Genomic DNA, 23670 nt, shown 5'->3' with positions numbered 1-23670 from the left:
TGCAGTTGCCAACCTACCAGGGTATAACACGAGCCCTGCAAGGTAGAATGCTACAACAACTCCTTATGTCCATCAGTTTGGGCCAGGTGATTCCCAAACCTTAAAACCCAGGTGTTCCTGAGATTCCAAAGAAAGCAAGAACTAAGAACCAGACTTTCTGCTTCCAGGAGTGCCAGGCTAACAGTTTACTGCATACCAGTTTGGCAAGGTGCTGGATTTAGTACCAAGCCTAAACATAAAAGAACCAGTTAGTATGAGGTAGCTTTATACACTGCAAATCTGTTGTCCTTGCTTTTGGCTTACAAAGATGATTTGGCATGTGACAGTCACTGAGACCTGGCTTTAATAGCCACAAAATGTGGCTAATTGCTGTCTATATTACATAGATCTTTAGCAATAGCTTGTAGCCAAAACTTTCAAAGTATAAACTGGATCTTTTCAAGGGATGCACAACAGACAGTGTGATGAAACTGGAACAGGTTCAGAGGAGGGTAACGAGGATGATCAGGGGACTGGAAACAAAGCCCTATGAGGGGAGAATGAAAGAACTGGCCACGTTTAGCCTAGAGAAGATAAGACGGAGGGGAGATACGAGGGGAGATTCTTCAAGTACTTGAAAGGTTATCGCACAGAGGAGGGCCAGGATCTCTTCTCGATCATGCCAGAGTGCAGGACACAGAATAATAGGCTCAAGTTACAGGAAGCCAGATTTTGGCTGAACATTAGGAAAAACTTCCTAACTGTTAGACCGGTACAACAATGGAACCAATTACCTAAGGAGGTGGTGGGCTCTCCAACAGTGGAGGCATTCAAAAGGCAGCTGGACAGCCACCTGTTGGGTATCCTTTAACTTGGATTTCTGAATTGAACAGGGAGTTGGACGCAATGGCCTTCTAGGCCCCTTCCACCTCTATAATTCTGTATACTGGATCGTGTTGGTCTAAGACTGGGAAAACCAGGTTCAAAGTCCTGCTCAACCACAAAGCTCAAGGGGTAACCACAGGCCAGTAACTATCTCTCAGTCTAGTATACACACATGGTTGTGGTGATGATAAAGTGGTGGAAGTGGGACTATATACACCACAGGGGGCTGCCCAGTTGGTGCTGTCCCGTGACAAGGCCTTTCAAGGGGTGGTTCCCTGTTTATGGAATGCCCTCCCTGGTGAGGTGTGTCTGCCTCCCTCATTACTGACTTTAGGGAGGAATTTAAAAACATTCCTATTTAACCCAGAATTTGATAGCTAAAAGACACTGTTCCTGGCAACCCGAATATCACTGGTTCTTAGAATGTTCTCAACAGGTTTGGAATGCTTTTTTACAGAGTTGTTCTGTCAATGTGCTTGCTGCCCTAGGCTCCTTTGGGAGGAAAGGTGGGATATAAATAGAATAAATAAATAAATTCTGTGGAGAAAAAGCAGATATAATAGTAATAACAATAAATAAATAAATATGGCAGCAAATCGTTCTGCCATTTGTAAATACAGCATACCCCTTCCTTAAGTTAAATTAACTTAAGGAAATTCATGGAAGAAGTTTCCTGTCTGCTCCTCCCCATTCACCTTCATCCCTGAAAACCTTTCCTGAACCCTAAGATAAGTTAACATTAGGCAATTCACAGAAATAAAGTTTCCCATCCTCTCTTCCCCACAATAACCCCCTGCACCCTATCCCACACAATTCAGGAGGCCCCTTTGACCGGCCCCTGATACTTACTGGTCCCATGTGCTGGTTATTTGTGAACAAAAAATCCTGTCCTCAGAATAAACCATGTGAGTAAAGTAACATGTTGCTTAAGTTCACTTATCTCAGAATCAAGTCTACATGATCCAAAGCAGGGATGGTGAACCTGTGACCATCCAGATGTTGCCGGACTACAGCTCTTATCATCCCTGCCCACTGACCATGCCGACCAGGACTGATGGGAGTTGCTCAAACAATATCCGAACGATCATGGTTTCCACCCCAATCTAAAACATTGATGCACCGCAAGGATGACATTCCATATTTCAAGTGAAAAACGGACAAAAATACTTCAGTAGGGAAAGGGGCAAGATGAAGAGCATTTGTTATTATTATTAGTGTACACTTCATCAAGGTTACCAATATATATGTAGGAAGATAGTGATTTCCATTCCAGTCTGTATTCACAGTCAATGCTGCTTCTGTTCCACTGCAGTTCAATTTCCACCAAATACATTTGTTTTGGTGTCTATAAACTAATGTAAGCTACATAGGTTACATAACTTATGTAACTACTTACATAATTTACATTCATTTCAATGTAAAGGAAATGTCAAAACAATGTTAAAAATAGCATTAATTACATTTTAATTGCAGACTTATAAAACAACAGCAGCAATGATGTGAACAAATACCAATCACATTTGTTTGACAAATTTCTGTTCCTGACCATAGACAAACACACAAATTGCAGCAATTTCCACTTCCTTTTCCATTTTATTCAGAATTTTCTGACATCCCCAGCTAGACATATAAGCACTTAAACGATTATAATCACTCAATTTGAAATACAAAGGGCACCTGCTGTTGGTATGTGTTGGTGTTGATGCCAGTGGAGTACCAAGGGCGGAGCAGTGGGAGCGGTCCACCCTCGGTGCAGGCAATAAGGGGGTACATTGTCTGTAGGAGTCTCTCCCAAGGAGCAATAGCAGGACAAGCTGCACGTCCCACAGCATAACCAGGTGCTGCACCCCCATCGTGCTCTTCCACACATTGAAAGGCCCCCACCGATGGTGGCTCCAACCTGTATAGCCAGTTGCAGCACAATTTCTCCCCCTCCGTCTGCCTAGAGGCGTCTCCCCCAAAAGCCAAGAGCAGGGCCAAAATGCACAGCAGAGCCCTCTTCATGGCGCAGACATCTTGAGGCTGGCACCATGTGGGGGGACGCCTCTTTCCACAGGGCAGGCACTTCTAGCTAATTATTCCAACAGCCTTCCCCGTCTACGAAAGGCTAGCACACTCAACTCAGGTTCCTTCAATAAACTTTTATACACCCATCCAACAACTTTCCCTTGATGCAGCTGGGAAACACAGCTAGTCTCAGCTTGCCTGGCCCTGATCCCTGCACAAGAAGCATACTAAAAGGGCTCCAGCTGCACCCTTGGCCCCAATTCGTGGGTAGCTTACAGCAGGAGCCCACCCAAGCTTACCCACAAGTAAGAGCCACACCAATTTACAAACAGAGCTAGCATACTTTTACTTGGAAGTAAAGCTATACTCTGAGGGACAACTCCATCCTATGGGTGATGGTAAGGGGGGGCTTTCCCAGTAAGCCATGACTCCTAATGTTTAAATTAGTGACAGCTTCCCCCATACCTCTCTCTTAGCAGTGTTCCATACCTGATTGTATAACGACAGGAGTATTGGAAGCAGTGGCAAATTCAGAAGTGGACAGTCCCTTCATGAAAGCCACAGCCATGCCCCCTCCCCCACTTTTTTGCTGCTGGGTTAAGAATGTGATCCTTGTTAATGCCACCTCAACAGACATCCCTAGGAGCCAATAAACATGAAAGGGGAGAGTGTTAGCTACTGAAAAGAGTCTTCTCAGAGGCTGACGCACCTTTCACCCTGATTGGCTCTAATCAAGAGAAAGGAAGCTTGTTAGAAGACTCTTGTCAGTGGCTAACACACTCCCCTTTCATGCTAATTGGCTCAAAGGATGCTGAAGACACAAGGACCCTGCTAGAACCCTGTTCCCCAAAAAGCAAAGGGTCTGTGACACACACCCCGACCCTGGAAAACTATATCCCTGATTGGAAGTCAGCAGAGTTAACACAGCAGTCGCAACAAATCAGTCTGTTAAGGCCAGTGGTAAAGGTGAGAAAGAAAAGCTAAGGTTTATTTACTTGTAAATACACACAGCCATCTCTCTGAGTTAGAGCTCAGAGAGAGAGCACACCTCCTCATACATGGAGAACAAAGGAGAGTGTGTGGTCCCAGAAGAAGCAGGAAGAGATGCTTAAAGCAAAGTTGCAAGGTGGTCAGTGAGAGGAACACAAAACATTCCTCTTTCTGTCTAGCACCCCCCTACCTGGTTCAGGTAACCAAATAACCTTATGTTTAAGACTTTACCTAACTATTTGTATATCTGTTGCTTCATGTGAAAGAAACTTTTCAAAATTAAAATTAATAAAAAGTGTTCTTCGATCAACTATGAGCTAAAATAGATTGGCTAATCTGGCTTTACTATTGAACATGAATATGTGAAGAAGATCAATTCTGATGAAGTCATTGACATATTTGCAGAAGTGAAGGCTCAAAAACAGAACCTGTAATGTTATTATTCATTACTGCATCAGACCAATTGTAGGTATAAGTTTTTTCCCTTTTTTCAAAAAATATATTAATGTAATTAAAATGTATTAATCCATTACTTTTTTCCTTTTTTGTATTGGAATTTTTTTTATTATTATTTTTTTTACTGACATGATTATATATTCGAAGTTCAATAAAAGAAAATTTTCACTGTCTGCGTTTCTTTTCTGGCCGTTATTATTATTAGTTTCATTTTATGATTATTACTGAAAATAATTTTGTCGTATAGAGGAGGGGGTGTTAAAAAACAATCCGCTCCTGGTGTTAAATACACTAGGTATGCCACTGGTTGACACTGATACTAATAGTTAAATTCTTATTTGCCTGATGGTTTGTGATTTTTTGGGTATTCATTAATTCTCATTTTCTATTTTTATTAAAGTGATCAACTTTTTTTTGTTTTATACAGAAAACTCTCTACTAATGTTAATGTGAAAGAGCTGGGAACAATTATGAAATTAAAACTATTGGGTAACAATTGCAGGAGGCAATTGCAAGAGAAGATAGATACTGCAAGCTAAAGCCTTATTAGCTGGCAGTTTTCATTCTGCTCATAACCACAAAAAATATACAAGATTGATATCCGCACACACAAGCTGAAGAGAAGTCATGATTCAGTCCACACTGCATAACAGATTTCAGTTATCTTTCTTCTGTGATCCTGAAAGCAAGGATCACAAAGGATGTGTGGAAATCTATTTCAGCACACCTAACCCCTGAAGTCCCAAGGGGTCCTGAGATTTGAACCTCTGTGCCAGGATAATCCAGTGCACTGGAAAAGTGGGGGAAAAAGATGTGTACTAGGGATGGAAAGATCTGTCAATTTCAGTTCTCTCCGTTCCCTATTTCTCCAATCTAAAATTCTGATTTCCACATTTCTGCAGCAATTTGCATTTTTTAAAAGTTTTTGGAGGATGACTGTGTTTCTGTTCTAATATTGTTTCGGAAATTGTGAATTTCGATTTGGCTTAAAGTACCCATCCCTAGTGTGTACATATGTATCTACAAAGATTGGGTTGCTGTATTGTTGTTTTTTATGCTGCTGGGTAAGCTCAGCTTCCCTTAAACTTTGCTCCTCATATGTCACACTTACTTGTTTTTTAACCAATATTGATTTCCTCTTTGCTTCCCCCATCTATTCTTCTGTTGGGCTGTCCATGTTAAAATAAAGCAAAATAAAGCCTTGCATTTTTATCTGATTAAAATAATAAAGTGTTAAATATCGAATCAGTTTTTAATGGAAAAAACTGCAGGGGATTGGCTGTTCCACGACTGTCACAAGGAGCAGTCAATTAGCACTGTGCACAGCCCTTCAGCGAAAAGAAATAATGTATTTCCCCTGAGTTAGGCCCAGAGAATATTGCATGCCTGCCCAAACTGCAGTGTGCTTTCATAGCGAGTTCATCACTTGGTGCCCAAAAAGACACTGCGGCTTAATGTTTAAAGGTCAACATAAGAAAAGCCCTTGTGGTTCAGGGCTAAGACCCATCTAGACATACATCTTATTCTCACAGTAGGGATGGGGTTCACTGCCTAGTTCTGATCTGCTGGTATTCCTATAGTCTATTGTACAATCCCGATTGGGATTGGTAGTTGCCAATTCGATGTGCTATGGTTTTTTTGGGGGGGGGGTGATTCGAGCCACAGGTTTTTTTGTGGTGAAAAAAAATTGTGTAATTTTTAATATAAATACTTAAGTAAACTATCACGGTTTTCCATATGGTTTCCCCCCCCTATTTACATATCGATGAGGCAATTAATCGCCTTTCAGTCTGTCTCTTACCTCGGGCTAACTGATGTGCTGCTTAATGATTCCCCACCCTTTCGCAATTCACTATTCTTGTTTTGTTTGCAGTACTATTTTTATGTCTTATTTCCTGCTAAATGTTAAGCTTTCTTAATAAAAAGAACAGTGTTACAAATGTAGCAACTTAGATGAAATTACGAAGTTAATTATGTAAAATAGGGGGGAAAAAATCCATGCTAACTGCAGCTGTGGCCACAAAACCCATGCCAATTACAGTCACGGCCTGCCGCAAGAACAGTGCTGGTCCAAAAAGATAGCGGACTGTTGAATTCGGTTGAAATTCGGCACTAAGTGTGATTTAGCGGGTCTTCTCTCCCATCCATATCTCACAGTGGCCAATCAGATGCCTATGTGAAGCCCACAAGGAGGACCTGAGTGAGCTTTATGTCTCTGGTCGCATATATCCTTACAGCCAAATCACTTTCTAGTTCTTCTCAGAATCTTACCAGCATACAAGTTAGCTTTAGCTAGTTGCAATACCTCAAGTTGCTCTGGAATACTGGCTAGATCCAGCATTCAGTAGGAAAGAATACATCATAAAATGTACCTTGCATTCCGTCTCTGATTTTCATGGTAGATAGGACCAAAGGTGGAGCTGGTCCTGAAAGATGCAGTTCTGGAGTACCTCCATGCTATATGGTACCTTTATATTGGAAAACGTGTACCTGAATTTGCATTATGGTGATCAAAGCATGGGAAATTTTTGTTTTAATGATCCTCACATTCATACATCTTATGAATGAATATGTTTTGGTTTAATATCACCACACACATGTGTGGATTAAGTTCTTGATATGTGCATAAGTAGAAGTCTACCACACAGTGATATTACAAGATTCTTACACAGAAAGACTTTATGTATTGGGGGGGGGGGAAGAAGCATATTTCAGATGGCACAGATGGTTTTTTCAGTGCAGCTACTCATGCTACAGATATGTGATTGGCAATGGTGGGCAAGCTGTGGACCTATGGCCACATATCACACCCTCAGCCTAATTTCATACAAGTTGCAAGAAGGGGAAAAATTGGGGGAAAGGGGTGGCAGAAGAACAGAGAGAGAGAGAGAGAGGAGTGCTCGACCCACTATTGACTGCTGACCACTAGTATGGGTCCCTGATGAATTAATCCCCAAGAAAATGCTGCATTTAACAGAAAAACTGTTCCACACCTGGTCTATGGCTTACCATTGCATGTTTTCACAGATGCAGTGAAAACCCTCTGTTTGTAATGGTCCCCATAATGATCTGCATGTGCTTCACATTAGACATTTTCTCCATGCCTTCCACGTAGGACTTTTGTGTATAGTGAAGCAGCTTTCAGCCCAAATAGGCTTCCTTCTATGGCAAAACAATCAGTTCCTATTTTGATCTTAGAGAACTTTACCATTTTTCACTGGAGGGCTTTGTCAAAATGTCACTACTTCTGTATTGTCATTGGCTTTAGAGGTGCCTTCATGAGTGATTTCAGCTTCATTTCTGATTAACATTCACAGAAAGTTTGACACTGAAAAGGTGACATTTCTCTCTTTTGCGTTGCCCAAATGTTGATTGCTGAAAGTCCATGTTAATTGGCATCACCTCTCTCTAGCTTGCATCTTCACTATGTGCTAAGATTACACTCATTTATACGAGACATCCATCTGTGAAACAATTACTTTTCAGCAGGAGGGATTATACAATTTTTAATTGGCTTCTACTGATTCTCAGAGCAAAAGGAACAGAGGAAGAACAACACAGCACCTCATGTTGTGCTGACAGAGAAGTGATTAAGAAACCTAGACGGTTATCTTGATAGTTTTAAAAAATTCTCTCCTGCTTGACATTTCCTCAGTAGGCAACGTTTACAGAAATAATAGGAACATACTGCACAGTTCTTCCTCCATACTTTTTAGAGGGGTATGCATCAAGCTAACTAATGAGCTCTTCCTTCCTGGGATTGTGAATGAACACTAGAACGGCATGACCTGGTTCATGTGACACATTAAGCCAAACCATGGTATACAAAGACTTGCAAATGTGCAGGCTCCCAAAGACGAGTTTGCAGCTGCTAGGATTCCACCCCCACCCACTCCCTCTTACTGCCATGCCAAGCAAAGAGTTGGCCTAGCATGTCGTCTGAATCAGGATTAATAATTAAGCTCTCGCTGCACTAACCATGCCTACAGACAAGGCCTGTTCATGGTTAGTGGAGAGAGCACTTACCCACAAGTCCTGGTTTGAATGACATGCTAAGTCAAATCTTGGCTGAGCTCAGTGCAGCACAGCACAGCTGTGAGCTCCTCTTTGGGAGCCCACTCATTTGCATAGTGTCACCAAGCTGTAGGAACATAGAACATAAGAAGCTGCCTTATACTAAATCAGACCATTGGCCCATCCCATCCAGCGCAGTATTGTCTACACTGACTAGCAGTAGCTCTCCAGGGTTTCAGGCAAGGGGCATTTCCAGCCCTACCTGGAGATGCTGGGGCTTGAATCTGGGACTTTTGGCAAGCAAAGCAGATGTTCTACCCCCAGTCTGAAGTCCTTCCATAGTTTGGCTTTCTGTGCCCTGTGTCCTGTGAACCAGTTCAGCTGTGCTGTCTCTGTTCCATGTCAGCTCTAGAGCATGGGAAGCCATGCACTTCCCTCACCTCTGAGTAACCATGTCCAGAAGGAGGGAAGCTGTTAGCGCAGTACTCCAGAGGGTGTTACACCACGTTCTCTATTTCATTTCACAAATTAATTGGTGTTGAACCTTTTACAATCTGGGTTCTTTCATCCACCTCATCCTTGAAGGCTCAAGGGAAATAAGAATATTCAGAAGCACCTAAGAAAGACTTGTTTTTAAAACAGTAATGTTGCTATAGGTAGGGTTGCCAGGTCAGAAGCATCCCAAACCCTGGGATTTCAGGGGTGGCCCCTAGTGATGTTATGGGGCATACCCTAGTGATGTTATGGGGCATGCCCTAGTGATGTTATGGGGTATGCCTTAGTGATGTAATAGGGAGGGTCCTAGTGATGTCATTAAGCATGATACATTAAGCATCACCCACAGTTGCTTGGAGCATACCACTCAAACAAACAAAAAAACGCTGATTGGAAATTAAGATAGTAATCTTAGCTAAATGAGGGTGTTCCCAGGTCCAGCTAAAGTGATGGGATCATTCCTTCTCACCTGCTTTGAGAGCCTGGGTAAGGAACATTTAATCTAGCCTACTTTTTCTGGCAAGAAGGGTTTAAGTGCCATCAGGCCAGGCCAGTCACCAGAAGGCCATTGTAGGAAGAAAGCCTAGTGTTGTGGAAATGTTAGATGGGAGCACTCAGGAAAAAAGATGGATGCCCCAAAGGCTGCAGTTCCAAACACAGGAACTACTAAGGGGCTAAGTCCCATAGGACTCAACAGGATTTACTTCTGAGTAGATATTGAAGGAGGCTTGCTGATGCGGAGAGTTGGAAGGAGCATTAGCCTGATGGTGGTGGATCATCCTGGGGGTGCCAGGCTTGGAACTGGGCTTGGAGCGCGCCTGTTTAGCGGCGACGGAGGAAGCTGGTTGGCGAGAATTTGAGACTTGCGAGCTGCTTGATGCTGTGCCTGTTTGTGGTTGGGGTTATTTTCCGATGGAGTACGGGAGGGTTGGGACGATGCTGTTTTGAGGCAGCTTTTTAGTATTAGGAGTCTATTAATTGTGGATTGGCTTGTGATTGCTTTTATTTTTTGTGCTGCTGTTACTCCTATTTTGTTTGGACCCATGAGTGCTGGTATGAGTGAGTGTGCGAGTGTGTATAGATTTTGTGTTTTGTTATTTATTTTATTTACTATGTACCTGGGCAAGAGGATAGTATATTGGGAGGGGAGACCAGTGGGGGCCCCAGTCAGCGTAGTGACGGGTAATGGGAGGTATGGCGCTGGGAGGGGGACATGCCAACTTAGGGGAACTCGTCCCAGACACTTGGTGGCTGTGCCGTGTTCCGGTCCTCCTCACACCCATAGGATTGCTGGTAGTTCTATCAGCCAACTCTCGGATCTCCAGTTGCTGCTTTTTAATGCCAGATCGGTAAATAATAAAACCTCCCTCATCCATGATTTGATTGTGGATGAGGTGGCCGATCTGGCATTTATTACCGAGACCTGGGTGAGCGATCTGGGAGGTATTAATCTTACCCAGCTGTGCCCACCTGGGTACTCGGTTCAGCATCTGGGTAGATCCGAGGGTCGGGGAGGGGGAATCGCTGTGATCCATAGAAGTTCCATCCCTCTTGTTAGGCACCCTATCCATGTGGCTAATGGTCTGGAGTGTCTTCATATTGTGTTGGGTCAGCGAGACAGACTGGGAATACTGTTGGTGTACCGTCCACCCTGCTGCCCAACAGCTTCCCTAACTGAGCTGACAGAGGTGGTCTCGGATTTACTGTTACGATCCCCTAAACTCTTAGTATTGGGGGATCTCAACATTCATGGCGAGGCCACTTTGTCTGGAGCGGCTCAGGACTTCATGACCGCCATGACAGCCATGGGGCTGTCTCAATTTGTTACTGGCCCTACGCATATATCGGGGCACACTCTAGACTTGATTTTTGCCACTGGATTAGGGGATGGTGATCTGGGAGTAAGGAATTTTACATCTATTCTTTTGTCATGGACAGATCACCGCCTATTGAGGTTCGGGTTCACAATGTGTTCTCCCCTCTGCAAGGGTGGAGGACCAATTAAGATGGTCCGTCCCCGGAGACTGATGGATCCTGAGGGTTTTCAAAAGGCTCTGGGGAATTTTCCGGCTGATAAAACTGACGCTCCTGTCGAAACCCTGGTCACTCTGTGGAATACAGAAATGACCCGGGCAGTTGACGCGATCGCCCCGGTGCGCCCTCTCCGCTGCAGAACTCAATTGGCTCCTTGGTATACCTCGGAGTTAAGAGTGATGAAGCAAGATAGGAGACGGCTTGAGTGCAAATGGAGACGAACTCCCGACGCCTGTAATCTTGCATTTGTGAAGGCCTCTACCAAACTCTATGTGAAGGCAGTGAGAGCAGCAAAGAAGCAGTACTTTGCTGCCTCCATTCAGTCATCTTCTAACCGCCCAGCGGAACTTTATAAAGTCGTCAGGGGACTTTTACACTCTGGTCCTCGGGACGCAATGATACCATCAATAGCCCGCTGTAATGAGTTTGCGAGACACTTCCAAGACAAGATTATTAACATCCGCCGGGACCTTGACTCCAATATTGCTGCAGTTGAATCCAATGAGGTGTCCGGAGCACAGTCTTGTCCTGTTTTATTGGATGAGTTTCAGTTGGTACAGCTCGAGGATGTGGACAAAGTGCTTGGACAGGTGCGGGCGACCACTTCTGCTCTGGATCCTTGCCCCTCGTGGCTAATAAAAGCTAGCAGAAATGGAACAGCCGGCTGGGCCAAGGAGGTGATTAATGCCTCTTTACGAGAGGGAGTGGTACCATTCTGCCTGAAGCAGACGGTGGTGAGACTGCTCCTAAAAAAACCCTCCTTGGACCCTGATAACCTTGATAACTATAGACCAGTAGCAAATGTTCCATTCCTGGGCAAGGTCCTAGAGCGTGTGGTCGCTCGCCAGCTCCAGGTTCTTTTGGATGAAACTGATTATCTGGATCCATTTCAATCGGGCTTTCGGCCGGGGTTTGGTACAGAAACGGCCTTGGTCGCCCTGTATGATGACCTCTGTCGGGAGAGGGACAGAGGGAGTGTAACTCTGTTGGTTCTCCTTGATCTCTCAGCGGCTTTTGATACCATCGACCATGGTATCCTTCTGAGGCGACTTGCGGATTTGGGAGTTGGAGGCACTGCTTGGCAGTGGCTGTACTCCTACCTCGAGAACCGTCTTCAGAAGGTGGTGCTTGGGGAGCATTACTCGAGGCCCTGGGTACTCCAATATGGGGTCCCGCAGGGCTCAGTTCTGTCCCCCATGCTCTTTAATATCTATATGAAGCCGCTGGGTGAGGTCATTAGGAGTTTTGGAGTGCGTTTTCAGCAATATGCTGATGATACGCAACTCTATTTCTCCTTCTCATCTTCTTCAGGTGAGGCTGTTGATGTACTAGACCGCTGCCTGGTCGCGATAATGGTCTGGATGAGAGCTAATAAACTGAGACTCAATCCTAACAAGACTGAGATGCTGTTGGTGGGGGGGTCCTCTGACCAGATGGTTGATGTCCGACCTACTCTAGATGGGGTTACACTCCCCCTAAAGGAGCAGGTCCGTAGTTTGGGGATCTTATTAGATCCGCTCCTGTCTCTGGAGGCTCAGGTAGCCTTGGTGGCACGGAATGCATTCTACCAGCTTCGGCTGGTAGCCCAACTACGACCCTATCTGGACAGGGAAAACCTTGCCTCAGTTATCCATGCTCTGGTAACCTCTAGACTGGATTACTGTAATGCACTCTACGTAGGGTTACCTTTGAAGACGGTTTGGAAACTTCAGCTGGTGCAGAATGCTGCAGCCAGAGTTCTTACTCGAACTAAAAGATCTGATCATGTAACACCTGTCCTGGCCCAACTGCACTGGCTACCAATACGTTTCCGGGCCAGATTCAAAGTGTTGGTTCTTACCTATAAAGCCCTTAACGGCACCGGACTGCAATACCTGATGGAGCGCCTCTCCCACTACGAACCTACCCGTTCACTGTGCTCGACGTCGAAGGCCCTTCTCCGGGTTCCAACTCACAAGGAGGCCCGGAGAGCAACAACGAGATCTAGGGCCTTCTCGGTGGTGGCCCCCGAATTATGGAATACCCTCCCTGATGAGATACGCCTGGCGCCTTCTTTGATATCTTTTCGGCGCCAGGTAAAGACCTACCTCTTTGCCCAGGCATTTTAGTTTTAGTTTCAGTTTTAGTTTTAGTTTTGTTTTTTAATTTTAACGTTATAGTTAATTAGTGTAATGTTCTATTTTGTCTTAATCTGTTTTTAATGTGTTTTTCTATTTACATGTTTTATCCACATTCGCTGGTTCTAAATGTGGTTTTATCATTTTGTACACCGCCCTGAGAGCCTGTTGCTATAGGGCGGTTTAAAAGTGTAATAAAATAAATAAATAAATATTGTTAGGATTGTGCTGTTGGCAAAGCTTGACTAGGGATCCTCTGCAAAGATATCCATATCCAAGCAGGGTTGGCAACCCCCTGCCTGGAATACCCTGCCTGTCTTTTAACATGTCTGCTCCAAACTTGTTTACAGAGTTGACCATTCACTGCAGCAAGAGGTTTGAGAAATGAGTAACAGTTAAGAAGATTCTCTACTCTTTCCTGCCTACTCTGTGGGCTGCTAAAAACTCACTTTGACAGCCAACCCAATTCCAGTGAATAGTAATTGACAGAGAGAAAACACACATGGTTTGGTCTACCTTCACAGGCAACAGCTTGGGAACAACAACAATTGCAGCCACACTTCCCAGGATGTGGATTCTCTTTTACCACTATTGGGCAAAAAATAAACCATTATGTAAACAACAAGGTGCATCATCAGTGGGTTTAAGAGGGTTGAGCAGAGCGCATGGAACCACTGTTGTTGCTTCTATGGATGCAAGGCATTAAGGTCAGAGGTAACTGAAATGCAAATAGAAAAAGAAAAAAAGCACAGTGATGATTTCCTAAATGCAATACCATACTAACCACAACAAGATTCCTATGAGTAAGACAGAAAACTCCACATCCCATAACCAGTCAGGATTCCTAACAAAAATTTTAAAAATCCTGGCAGCCAGTCAGCCAAGGCCACAGAAATCCCAATGCAGCAGAAACTAACCTGGGGGCTACAGTTAGTGCAGAATGCTGTGGCACAATTGCTGACATGAGTGAGACCTTATCAGCACATAACACCTCTGCTCTGAAATCTGCACTGGTTGCCTATCGAGGCATGTAGAAGCTATTGCATTTTTAATCTGTTTTTAACTCATTGTTGGTTTTATTATTTTGAATGTTTTTAAATGCCTGTCTTTAACTGTTTTTGCCAATAATTTTCTTGTTTTAATTCCTTCTATAACCTCTTTGAGGTTTTTTTTACAATAGAGCGGTATATAAATGTTTAAATAAAATACATAAAAACATTTCGGAGTCACTGTGGCCCTTGGGTCTCTTTCCTCTTTCAGGAACAGAGGAATCTGCCTTCTACCAAATCAGGCCATTTGATACCATCTAGCTCAGTACTGATGACACGGACTAACATTGGTTCTCCAGGATTCCAGGCAACAGTCTCTTCCAGAGGTTGAATTTTTGACCTTTGCATGCAAACCATATGCTCTACCACTGATATACCACCTTGTTTAAAAAAGTATATTTTTAAATTGTTCTTTTCAGTTCACTAATGAATGCACAGCATAACAAGGGCAATTCCACACCATGCATTTGAAGCACATTCAACAGACATTTGAAACACATGAATCCCATCACAGAAACATGGAAACTGCAGTTTGTTAAGCGTGGTGGGAACTATAACTGTGAGGTGGGAACTATATTTCCCAGGATTCTTTGGGGGAAGTCATGCACTTTAAATGCGAGTTGGATGTGCTTTAAATGTATTATGTGGATCTGCATTACTTCATCAACTTTGCGTGCATATAAATCATTTTAATTAAATTTTAAAATGGAAATAAGCTACAAAGTTTACTGGGTCACCATGGGCTATGCACCATTTCCCAGCCTAACCTGCCCCCCAGGGTGAAAACAACAGAGGGGGACCATGACCACCCTAAGGAAGAAGGTCAGACTTAAAATTTAGAGGGGAAAATAATTTGTAAATAATAATTTACAACCATAGTGTGAAATCAGATACATATCAAGACATAATATGAAGAAATATTTATATAAACATGAATGTCAAAGATGTTTATTATTTACACAACCTGTGAAGATATTTATAGTGCAATCCTATGCATGTTTACTCAGAAGCAAGTCCCAATGTATTCAATGGGGCTTACTCAAACAAGGAAGCATGCACAGAACTGTAATTCAGTGATAAGAAACTTCACTCACCCAATCTAAAACTCAGAATCATGCCACTTGCAGCTGTTTTGCAACTGATTTATACTTGCTTTATGGTTATTGGATTTTAAATGGCTTTATTTCTTGTTATGAGCTGCCTTGGTTTCCAACCCTACCTCACAGGGTTGTTGGAAGTATTCTATATACACACATAGAGGTGTAAAAATACATACACCCCATAGAATAGTTTATTGTCAAAACCAGCTGACCACTGCAGAACATTTTTTTCAAAAAAAGTATTAGTTTCCTGCCAAATAAAAGCAATGACACCTAATTAAGCCCTGCCTAACTGCTAAAAAAGGATCGGAGGAGGAGAGGTTTATAACACAATCCTTTTCTATGTTCACTCAAATGTCCCATTAATTTTCAGCACAATGCTAATCATGTCTATTGAAAAGTAAGTCCTACTAAATTCAATGGGGTTAATTCTCAGGTATGTGGAATTAGCATTGCAGCTTTAGTCCCCAAAAGCTTCATATTGGGAAAGTTTTCAAAACAGGTTATGATTAAGCCAAATAAACTTCCCTCTTCAACAGTCCAGTAAAATTTAAACATGTTTGACTCCTTAATTAGCAAAGTATAACACTGCAACCTGTACACTTTTAAAAACCTCTGTTCAAAAATTATTTGAAAGATAAAATATATCATATGCCATTTTTGCAAGTAATTAAAAAAAACCTGCATGTACACTTTTATTATAACTAAAATTGTTTACTGTGTATGCCCACCAGGATCCTGCTGTGATCTTCTGTTGTAGTGCAATCCTATGCATGCTTACTCAAAAGCAAGTCCCAATCCTGTACTGAGAAAATACTCTTTATGCTGCTGAAAGCTATAAATTTACTGAATTCCTGATGTGAGACAAGCAGGAAAAGGAAACTGTTCTCAGAACCTGAAATGGGGTTCAGGTATTGCCTGGGGGGTGGTGTCAACAAATCTTGTCAATCACAACCCTGACTTCACTTACTGGCTAAAAACCTGAAAGGGCAAGGATTGGAGCAGCTGGTTGCGGCAGGGGGCAGCTGATGTTTTGGTTTATATCTTTTGAACCAGACCACCCAGAAACTTCTTTTGCAGCCACTGGCTGCAAAGGAAGACTCCACACCCCAGAAGAAGGAAGCTGATGCAACCACCGCTCGTGGCAAACAGAGGAGGGTGCTGGTGGTTGGAGACTCATTGCTCAGGGGGGTAGAGGTACCGGTATGCCAGCCGGACAAAATGAATTGGGAAGTCTGTTGTCTCCCTGGGGCACGCATCTGGGACATCACTGACAACCTGCCGAGGCTCATTGGGAACCAAGATAGGTACCCCTTTCTCCTCATCCATGTGGGCACAAACGACACGGCCACAAACACCTTGGAACAGATCACCTCAGACTATGAGGCTCTGGGTAGGAAGGTCAAGGATTTTGGGGCACAGGTGGTCTTCTCGTCAATTCTTCCCGTGAAGGATAGAGGACTACAAAGGGAAAGGAAGATACTGCAGGTCAACGACTGGTTACGCAGATGGTGTCGATGGGAGAGGTTTGGATTCTGGGACCATGGTCTAAGCTTCTTGGAGGGGGAACTGTTGGCAAGAGATGGGCTGCACCTCACGAGGACTGGGAAGAATGTCTTTGGCAGAAGTATGGCAAAACTCATCAAGAGGGCTTTAAACTAAAGCCTCTGGGGGATGGAGATGATAGCTTAAATACCGATCCGAAGACAGCGGGTTGTAAACGGAAGGATTTGAAGGGTACAGGAGACACTGGGAGAGAGAAAGGGATGCACGGCAAAGCTCACGGTATATTAATGGAGGAATCCAATCAGGATAAAAGAGACTTCTGGTGTCTATAAACCAACGCGCGGAGCTTGGGAAACAAGCAAGAGGAGCTTGAAGTCTTAGTGCATCAGGGCAAATATGACTTCATAGGGATAACAGAAACTTGGTGGGATGACTCCCATGATTGGAATATAGCCATTCAAGGATATAAACTCTACAGAAAGAATAGAAGCAACAGAAAAGGAGGGGGAGTAGCGTTATACGTCAAAGACAAATACACCTCTATGGAAATCCAAGAGAGTGAACAAAGTGGTCCGATAGAGACCATTTGGGTAAAAATAAATGGAGAAACAAAACCGACATGGTAGTAGGTGTCTACTACAGACCCCCTGGCCAAGAAGAGGTGGTAGATGAGGCCTTTCTCAAACAAATCTCTGAAATCTTAAGGAGACAAGAAGTAGTAGTGATGGGGGACTTCAACTACCCGGATATCTGCTGAGAGACAAACTCTGCGAAGCACAAAACCTCCAACAAATTCCTGATGGGCCTTGCTGATAATTTCCTCTTTCAAAAACTAGAAGAAGGAACAAGGGGATCGGCAATCCTGGACCTGATCTTAACTAACAGGGACGAATTGGTCATGGGAATTAAAGCGGTCGGTACCTTGGGGGAAAGTGACCACGTAATGCTGCAATTCGTGATTCTGGAGAAAGCCAAAGAAGAATATAGTCAAATATGGACCTTGGATTTCAGGAAAGCGGCCGATTTTAGCAAGCTCAGGGAAATGATGGGTAGGATCCCGTGGCTAGATAGACTAAAGAAAAAAGGAACCCAAGAAGCGTGGGAGTTCATGAAGAAGGTATTACAAAAAGCGCAATCGCAAACAATTCCGAAGAGGAAGAAAAATGGAAGACATCGGAAAAAGCCAATGTGGCTACACAGAAGACTGGTGGAGGAGGTAAAAATAAAAAAGAGCATGTATAAAGAATGGAAGGAAGGACGCATCACCAAGGAAGAGTACCGACGAGTGGCTCGGGCTTCCAGGAATAGCGTAAGGAAAGCTAAAACCCAGAATGAGCTCAGGCTGGCGAGGAAAGTGAGGAACAACAAAAAGGGTTTTTTCAGATATGTTCGAAGCAAGAGAAAGACCAAGGAAATGGTGGGACTGCTGCTCAATGAGGATGGCAAAATGTTGACAGATAACAAGGAAAAGGCAGAACTGCTCAACACCTATTTTGCCTCCGTTTTCTCCCAAAAAGGGAACAGTGTGCAACCTTGCATCGGTAGCAATCTCAGTAAGGGGTCGGAATTGCAGTTCGAGATTGATAAGGAGATAGTCAGGAAATACCTAGTTAACCTAAATGAGTTCAAATCTCCAGGGCCTGATGAACTACATCCAAGAGTATTGAAGGAACTTGCTGATGTACTCTCGGAACCTCTTGCCATCATCTTTGAGAAATCCTGGAGAACGGGAGAGGTGCCGGAGGATTGGAGACGGGCAAATGTTGTCCTGCTCTTTAAAAAGGATAAAAAAGAAGATCCGGGGAATTACAGGCCGGTCAGTCTGACTTCAATACTGGGAAAGATATTAGAACAGATAATAAAAGAGTCCATTGGCAACTATCTAGATGACAATGCTGTGATTAGTAGGAGCCAGCATGGGTTTGTCAAGAAAAAATCCTGTCAAACTAATCTTATCTCTTTTTTTGATTGGGTCACTAGCTTAGCAGATGGTGGAAATGCTGTAGATGTCATCTATCTAGATTTCAGCAAAACGTTTGACAAAGTCCCCCACGACCTTTTGATTAGCAAACTGGTCAAATGCGGACTAGAGGGAAATACTGTCAGGTGGATTCACAACTGGTTGGAAAACCGTACTCAAAGAGTGGTCGTCGGTGGCTCTGTTTCGGACTGGAAGGAGGTTTGAGTGGAGTGCCACAGGGTTCTGTCCTGGGGCCGATATTCTTCAACATTTTTATCAATGACTTAGATGATGGGGTGGAGGGAAGCTTTATGAAGTTTGCGGATGATACGAAACTGGGAGGGATAGCTAACACAATGGAAGACAGGAATAAAATCCAAAGGGACCTGGATAGACTAGAAAATTGGGCTGAAATTAATAAAATGAAATTCAATAAAGACAAATGCAAGATTCTGCATTTAGGCCACAAAAACAAAATGCACAGGTACAGGATTGGAAATACCCGGCTTAGCAGTAGTGCGTGTGAGAAGGACCTGGAATTGTAGTGGATCGCAAGTTGAACATGACCCAGCAGTGTGATGCTGCGGCAAAAAAAGGCAAACACGGTTTTGGGCTGCATAAACAGAGCTATAGTTTCCAGGTTGAGGGAAGTAATAGTCCCACTATATTCTGCATTAGTCAGGCCTCATCTGGAATACTGCGTTCAGTTCTGGGCGCCTCATTTTAAGAAAGATATAGACAAGTTAGAGCGGGTTCAGAAGAGGGCGACGAGGATGATAGCCGGTATGGAGAACAAGTCTTATGAGGAAAGGTTGAAGGAACTTGGCATGTTCAGTCTGGTGAAGAGAAGGCTGGGGGGTGACATGATTGCACTCATGATTGACCTGAAGGGCTGTCACATAGAGGAGGGTACAGATTTGTTATCTGCTGCCCCGGAGGGTAGGACTAGGTCTAATGGTTTTAAGTTGCAGGAGCGTAGATTCAGACTGGACATTAGAAGGAACTTCTTGACAGTAAGGGCAGTTCGGCAATGGAACCGACTGCCTAGGGAGGTGGTGGGATCCCCTTCGTTGGATGTCTTCAAGCAGAGGCTGGACAGCTATCTGCGGGAGATGCTCTAGCTGTGGACTTCCTGCTGTGAGCAGGGGGTTGGACTCGATGGCCTACAAGGCCCCTTCCAACTCTATGATTCTATGATTCTATGAAAGCTAAGAGTCCAGAGATTCAGGTGACTCACCCTGAGACCTGGAGAGGACCCAAAAAAATCAGAGTCTCCAGGCAAAAACCATACACCTGGCAACCCTAGCTATAGGCCAACAAAAATGCAGTAGAGGAATTAAGGACATTGTTGTGATGCCTCGAATCATCCTCTCCCCCATGGCCTTTTTAATATATTTGGAAACAAAATAGGATTTTCATTACATTTGACCCCCCCCTCGGTTGTGAAATAGCTCTTACCTTTATTTACAAGAAGAGCCAAGGCACTGAAGTTTTCTATCAGTAGACAGCCATATTATATTTTCAGTTTACTCTTCCCCCTCTCGGTTATTTCAGATAACCTTTAAAGAGGCAGAAGTTGTGAGCGCCAACAGTGTGTTCCTTTTTGGCTCTTTTAAGGCATCACATTGAGAAAAGCAAAGGAATTCTGGTGCTGTGGAGTGTGTGTAGGTAGGGTATAGAGCTCATCACAGCCGTTTTCAATGTGCTTCCTACCAAAATGAGAGGAAAGATCCCCTCCCCCCTTCCTACCAGAACCTCTCTGTGCTGACCACCACATGCATTTCTGTTTGACAAAAAAAAAGCACAAAATGAAAGGCAGAAGAGTTTATCTGTTAATGATAGCACTTCTGAAATAAGGTCACTGTTGTTGAAACACTTGTCAAGTGCATTTTAGGCTCCTTACCCTGTGCATTCTTGACATATGTTATGCAATTATGCATGCATTAAAGCACTCGGGAGGCCAAAAGCCAAGTCATGGCAAATGTCTGCCAGCAACCCTCCCTTCCAGTTTTGACCATATGCATTATGAGGGATGCAATCTTTTATTAGATGGCCATTTGCTATACAACATTTTGAGATGCATTCACTTTTTCGTGCCTTTCGAAATACCTTCAGTACTTCGATACGCATTTTGTAGCATGTGCACAGCTGGGCACTGTTGTGGCCAAGAAGCATTTCAAGAATTAGATTGCACATGGTCCATGCCCGGCTGCTGCGGTTAACCAGGCAGAATAATCTGAAATGCATCCCATGTTCAATAGCAAATCATGCCTCCAGTGTGGTGTGACATTACTCAGGAATGCACAGTGGCCAGAGCTAGTTGCCAAAATAGATGAGCCTTAGTGAAAATGATTGTGGAGTTATCTAAATGGTCCTAAGTAAACTAATGAAGATAGTAAACCAACCTTGGTCTGGCCTTTGCTTTGTATTCTAATGGTGCAAGTCACCAGTTTGCATTATTTTTGACAGGACTACTGGCACCACTTTTCTTCTCTTTTGGTAGGGCTGTTGTGCATTTAATAACTACATCTAACAAAGTCAACAGGTGCAGCTGTTCTTGTCATCATGGAGATGTGGCAGTGAAGCAACTCTTCACTTTGTGGAGTTGGTACAGCAGTTAAAAGCAATGAAGTTAATCGAGGCACAATTATTGCTAATTGAAATTTCCCCCTAGATTTTGTTTCCTGCACAGGAGTTCTGCCAAAAAGCAAATATGGTGATCCTTTGCCAATAGACTGTAAGCTAATTAACTTGAGCATGTTTACACTAGGGCAAGCATCTGTTAACTACCAGACTGATATATGGCCTTGTACTGAATTGGTCCAACATCTGGTTTGTCCCATGATTGGTCTACCCTGACTGGCATTTTCACACATAAAGTTTAAATCCTGTTGAGCCTCTCCTATGTGATTTGTGTGAATGTGTGATCATTTCATAAGGTGGAATAGAATGGTCATTGGAATTAACATGCTTGCCAATGAGATTGTGCCTTCAAATTATAAATTAATTGGGGTGGCCTTAAAATTAGGCATTTGTGGGATTTTCTGCCTCAGTGCCAGTCTTGGGTTCTATATAGAGATCAGCAAATTTGTCAGTTTCTCTCAGCTTCTCATTTTTCCAGGCTTAACTTCAGCTCTCTGCATTTCCACATCAATTTGTGATTTTTTAAAAGTCTTCATGAAAATTTATCATTTTAGTGCGAATGCCTCCTAATATGCACATTTTTATGCAATTGTGCCTTACATTTTTGCAAAACAACTTTCCCTAATATGATACATTTGTGTGTTATTTTCACTAATATATAGTTTTTATGCACACTTTACCCTAGTATAAGAATGTTTGTACTCATTACTTGGTGCTTATCCACATAGGAGCATAACTTCGTGCTAAAGGCATTTTTACCTCCGTTTTCCTTTTGCGCTGTCCACAGTAAGGGCTCAATGCCAGCTGCAAACATGGTGTTTGCTAGTCACACTTGAGAGGAAGTATCAATCACGCAGTTTCCTAAAGAACATGCCCTCTAATTTAACATTTCCACTCCCTCTCATTACCTGGCAACCAAGCACGCTCAGTTTGTTCTGCCAGTAAGTTTAATTTAAAGAAGAACAACCCGGAAGTGTGATTATTTGTATTTTCAGTGGTACAATACAGCTGAAATACAAATCTTTGAGCAGTGTTAGCACCAGACACATAGTAAAACTTTGTGTAGATGAGCCCTCAGTTGGGGAACTATACTGCAAAATTCAAAAAAGGTGCAAATTTCAAAGGTGGTTGTGTTTCAGTTTGCATACTGTTTGAGAAAGTGTGAATTAGAAAGGTTTGCCTTTAAATGTGACCTGACTGGATTCCTTCTTCTTTCCTAGTTTTATGCCATTTCACTTGGGGAGGGGAGCACCATGTGCTGTTCTGTCTCAAGCACCAAAATGTCTTGGGCCAGCCCCAGGGCAAGAGAAAGGTTTTGAGTCTCATGTGTAAAAACCTGTCAGAAAAAAAGTCATTCCAGCCCTGCAACCTGAATTCCTTTAAACTGGCATTGCCAATAATTGTACTTGATACTTTCTACATGCGTAACAAGTGCCTGGCTACTTAGCCATAACCCCCTTCCCCCTTTGAGACACTGAAGAGAGATCCAAGCTGCTAAGCCACTATGACACCATATTGATTCATACATAGCAAATGTAGTTGGGAATTGTGGTGTAAGAGAGAAGATCTGCATGCAGCTGCACAGTCCTGGCTCAGAAATTTGGGTAGTCTTGGGTAGAATGCCCTCAGTGAGCACTGCTCCCCAACTGGGCCGACCTCCTTGCCATTGTCCCTGCAGACCATTCACTTGTCCTTCAGCGTGAATCTGTACAAACTGCTCAGAGGGAGAGCACAAGGCAAGTGGAGGAGGAGGATGTGTTATTTATCTGTTTATGCAAGAGATTTCTTACTTGCCCTTTGCTATAGGGTCCCAAGGCAGGTTAATACAGCCATATAATCATTCAACATTAAAAATACAATAAAATAACATGAGGATTTCTATCTTAGTTCGTTGTGTGTTCTAAGTGCCTTCAGAGCTCCAGTGTGTCTCTTATGTTCAGCAATACCAGGTGAGCTCCTCTCAAAGTTAAGACTTTACAACCCTCCTTCTTATCTGTTTCATCCCTCTGTGGTCATGCTTGCCATCCCCTTTTATTCAGCTGTGATCTCTCCTTTCTTAATTCACCACAGGTGATGCTTTGGGCAGGCTGGCAAACAAAAACACGGAAAGCACTCTAAAACATCTTAAAAACAAACTTTAAAATATATTAAAATGAAACATCTTTAAAACATTTTTTTAAAAAAGCTTTAAATATGTCTTAAAAAGGAATTCCAACACAGATGCAGACTAGGATAAAAGGCTTGTTGAAACAGGAAGGATTTGGAGGGTCATAATTTGAAGTGGGGATGGCATGGATATCTATGGTATGACAAAGTAAAAGTAAATGTAGACTTTAACAATCATTTTATAAGACGTCCTCTGTTGAAAATATGGAATAGATATAAACCAAGGTTTTATTCGAAAATACCATTATGTGTCTCAAGCCAAGAAGCGT

This window comes from Rhineura floridana, chromosome 1, assembly GCF_030035675.1.
Source record: "Rhineura floridana isolate rRhiFlo1 chromosome 1, rRhiFlo1.hap2, whole genome shotgun sequence".
Lineage (NCBI taxonomy): Eukaryota > Metazoa > Chordata > Lepidosauria > Squamata > Rhineuridae > Rhineura > Rhineura floridana.
This window is presented reverse-complemented; position numbering follows the sequence as displayed.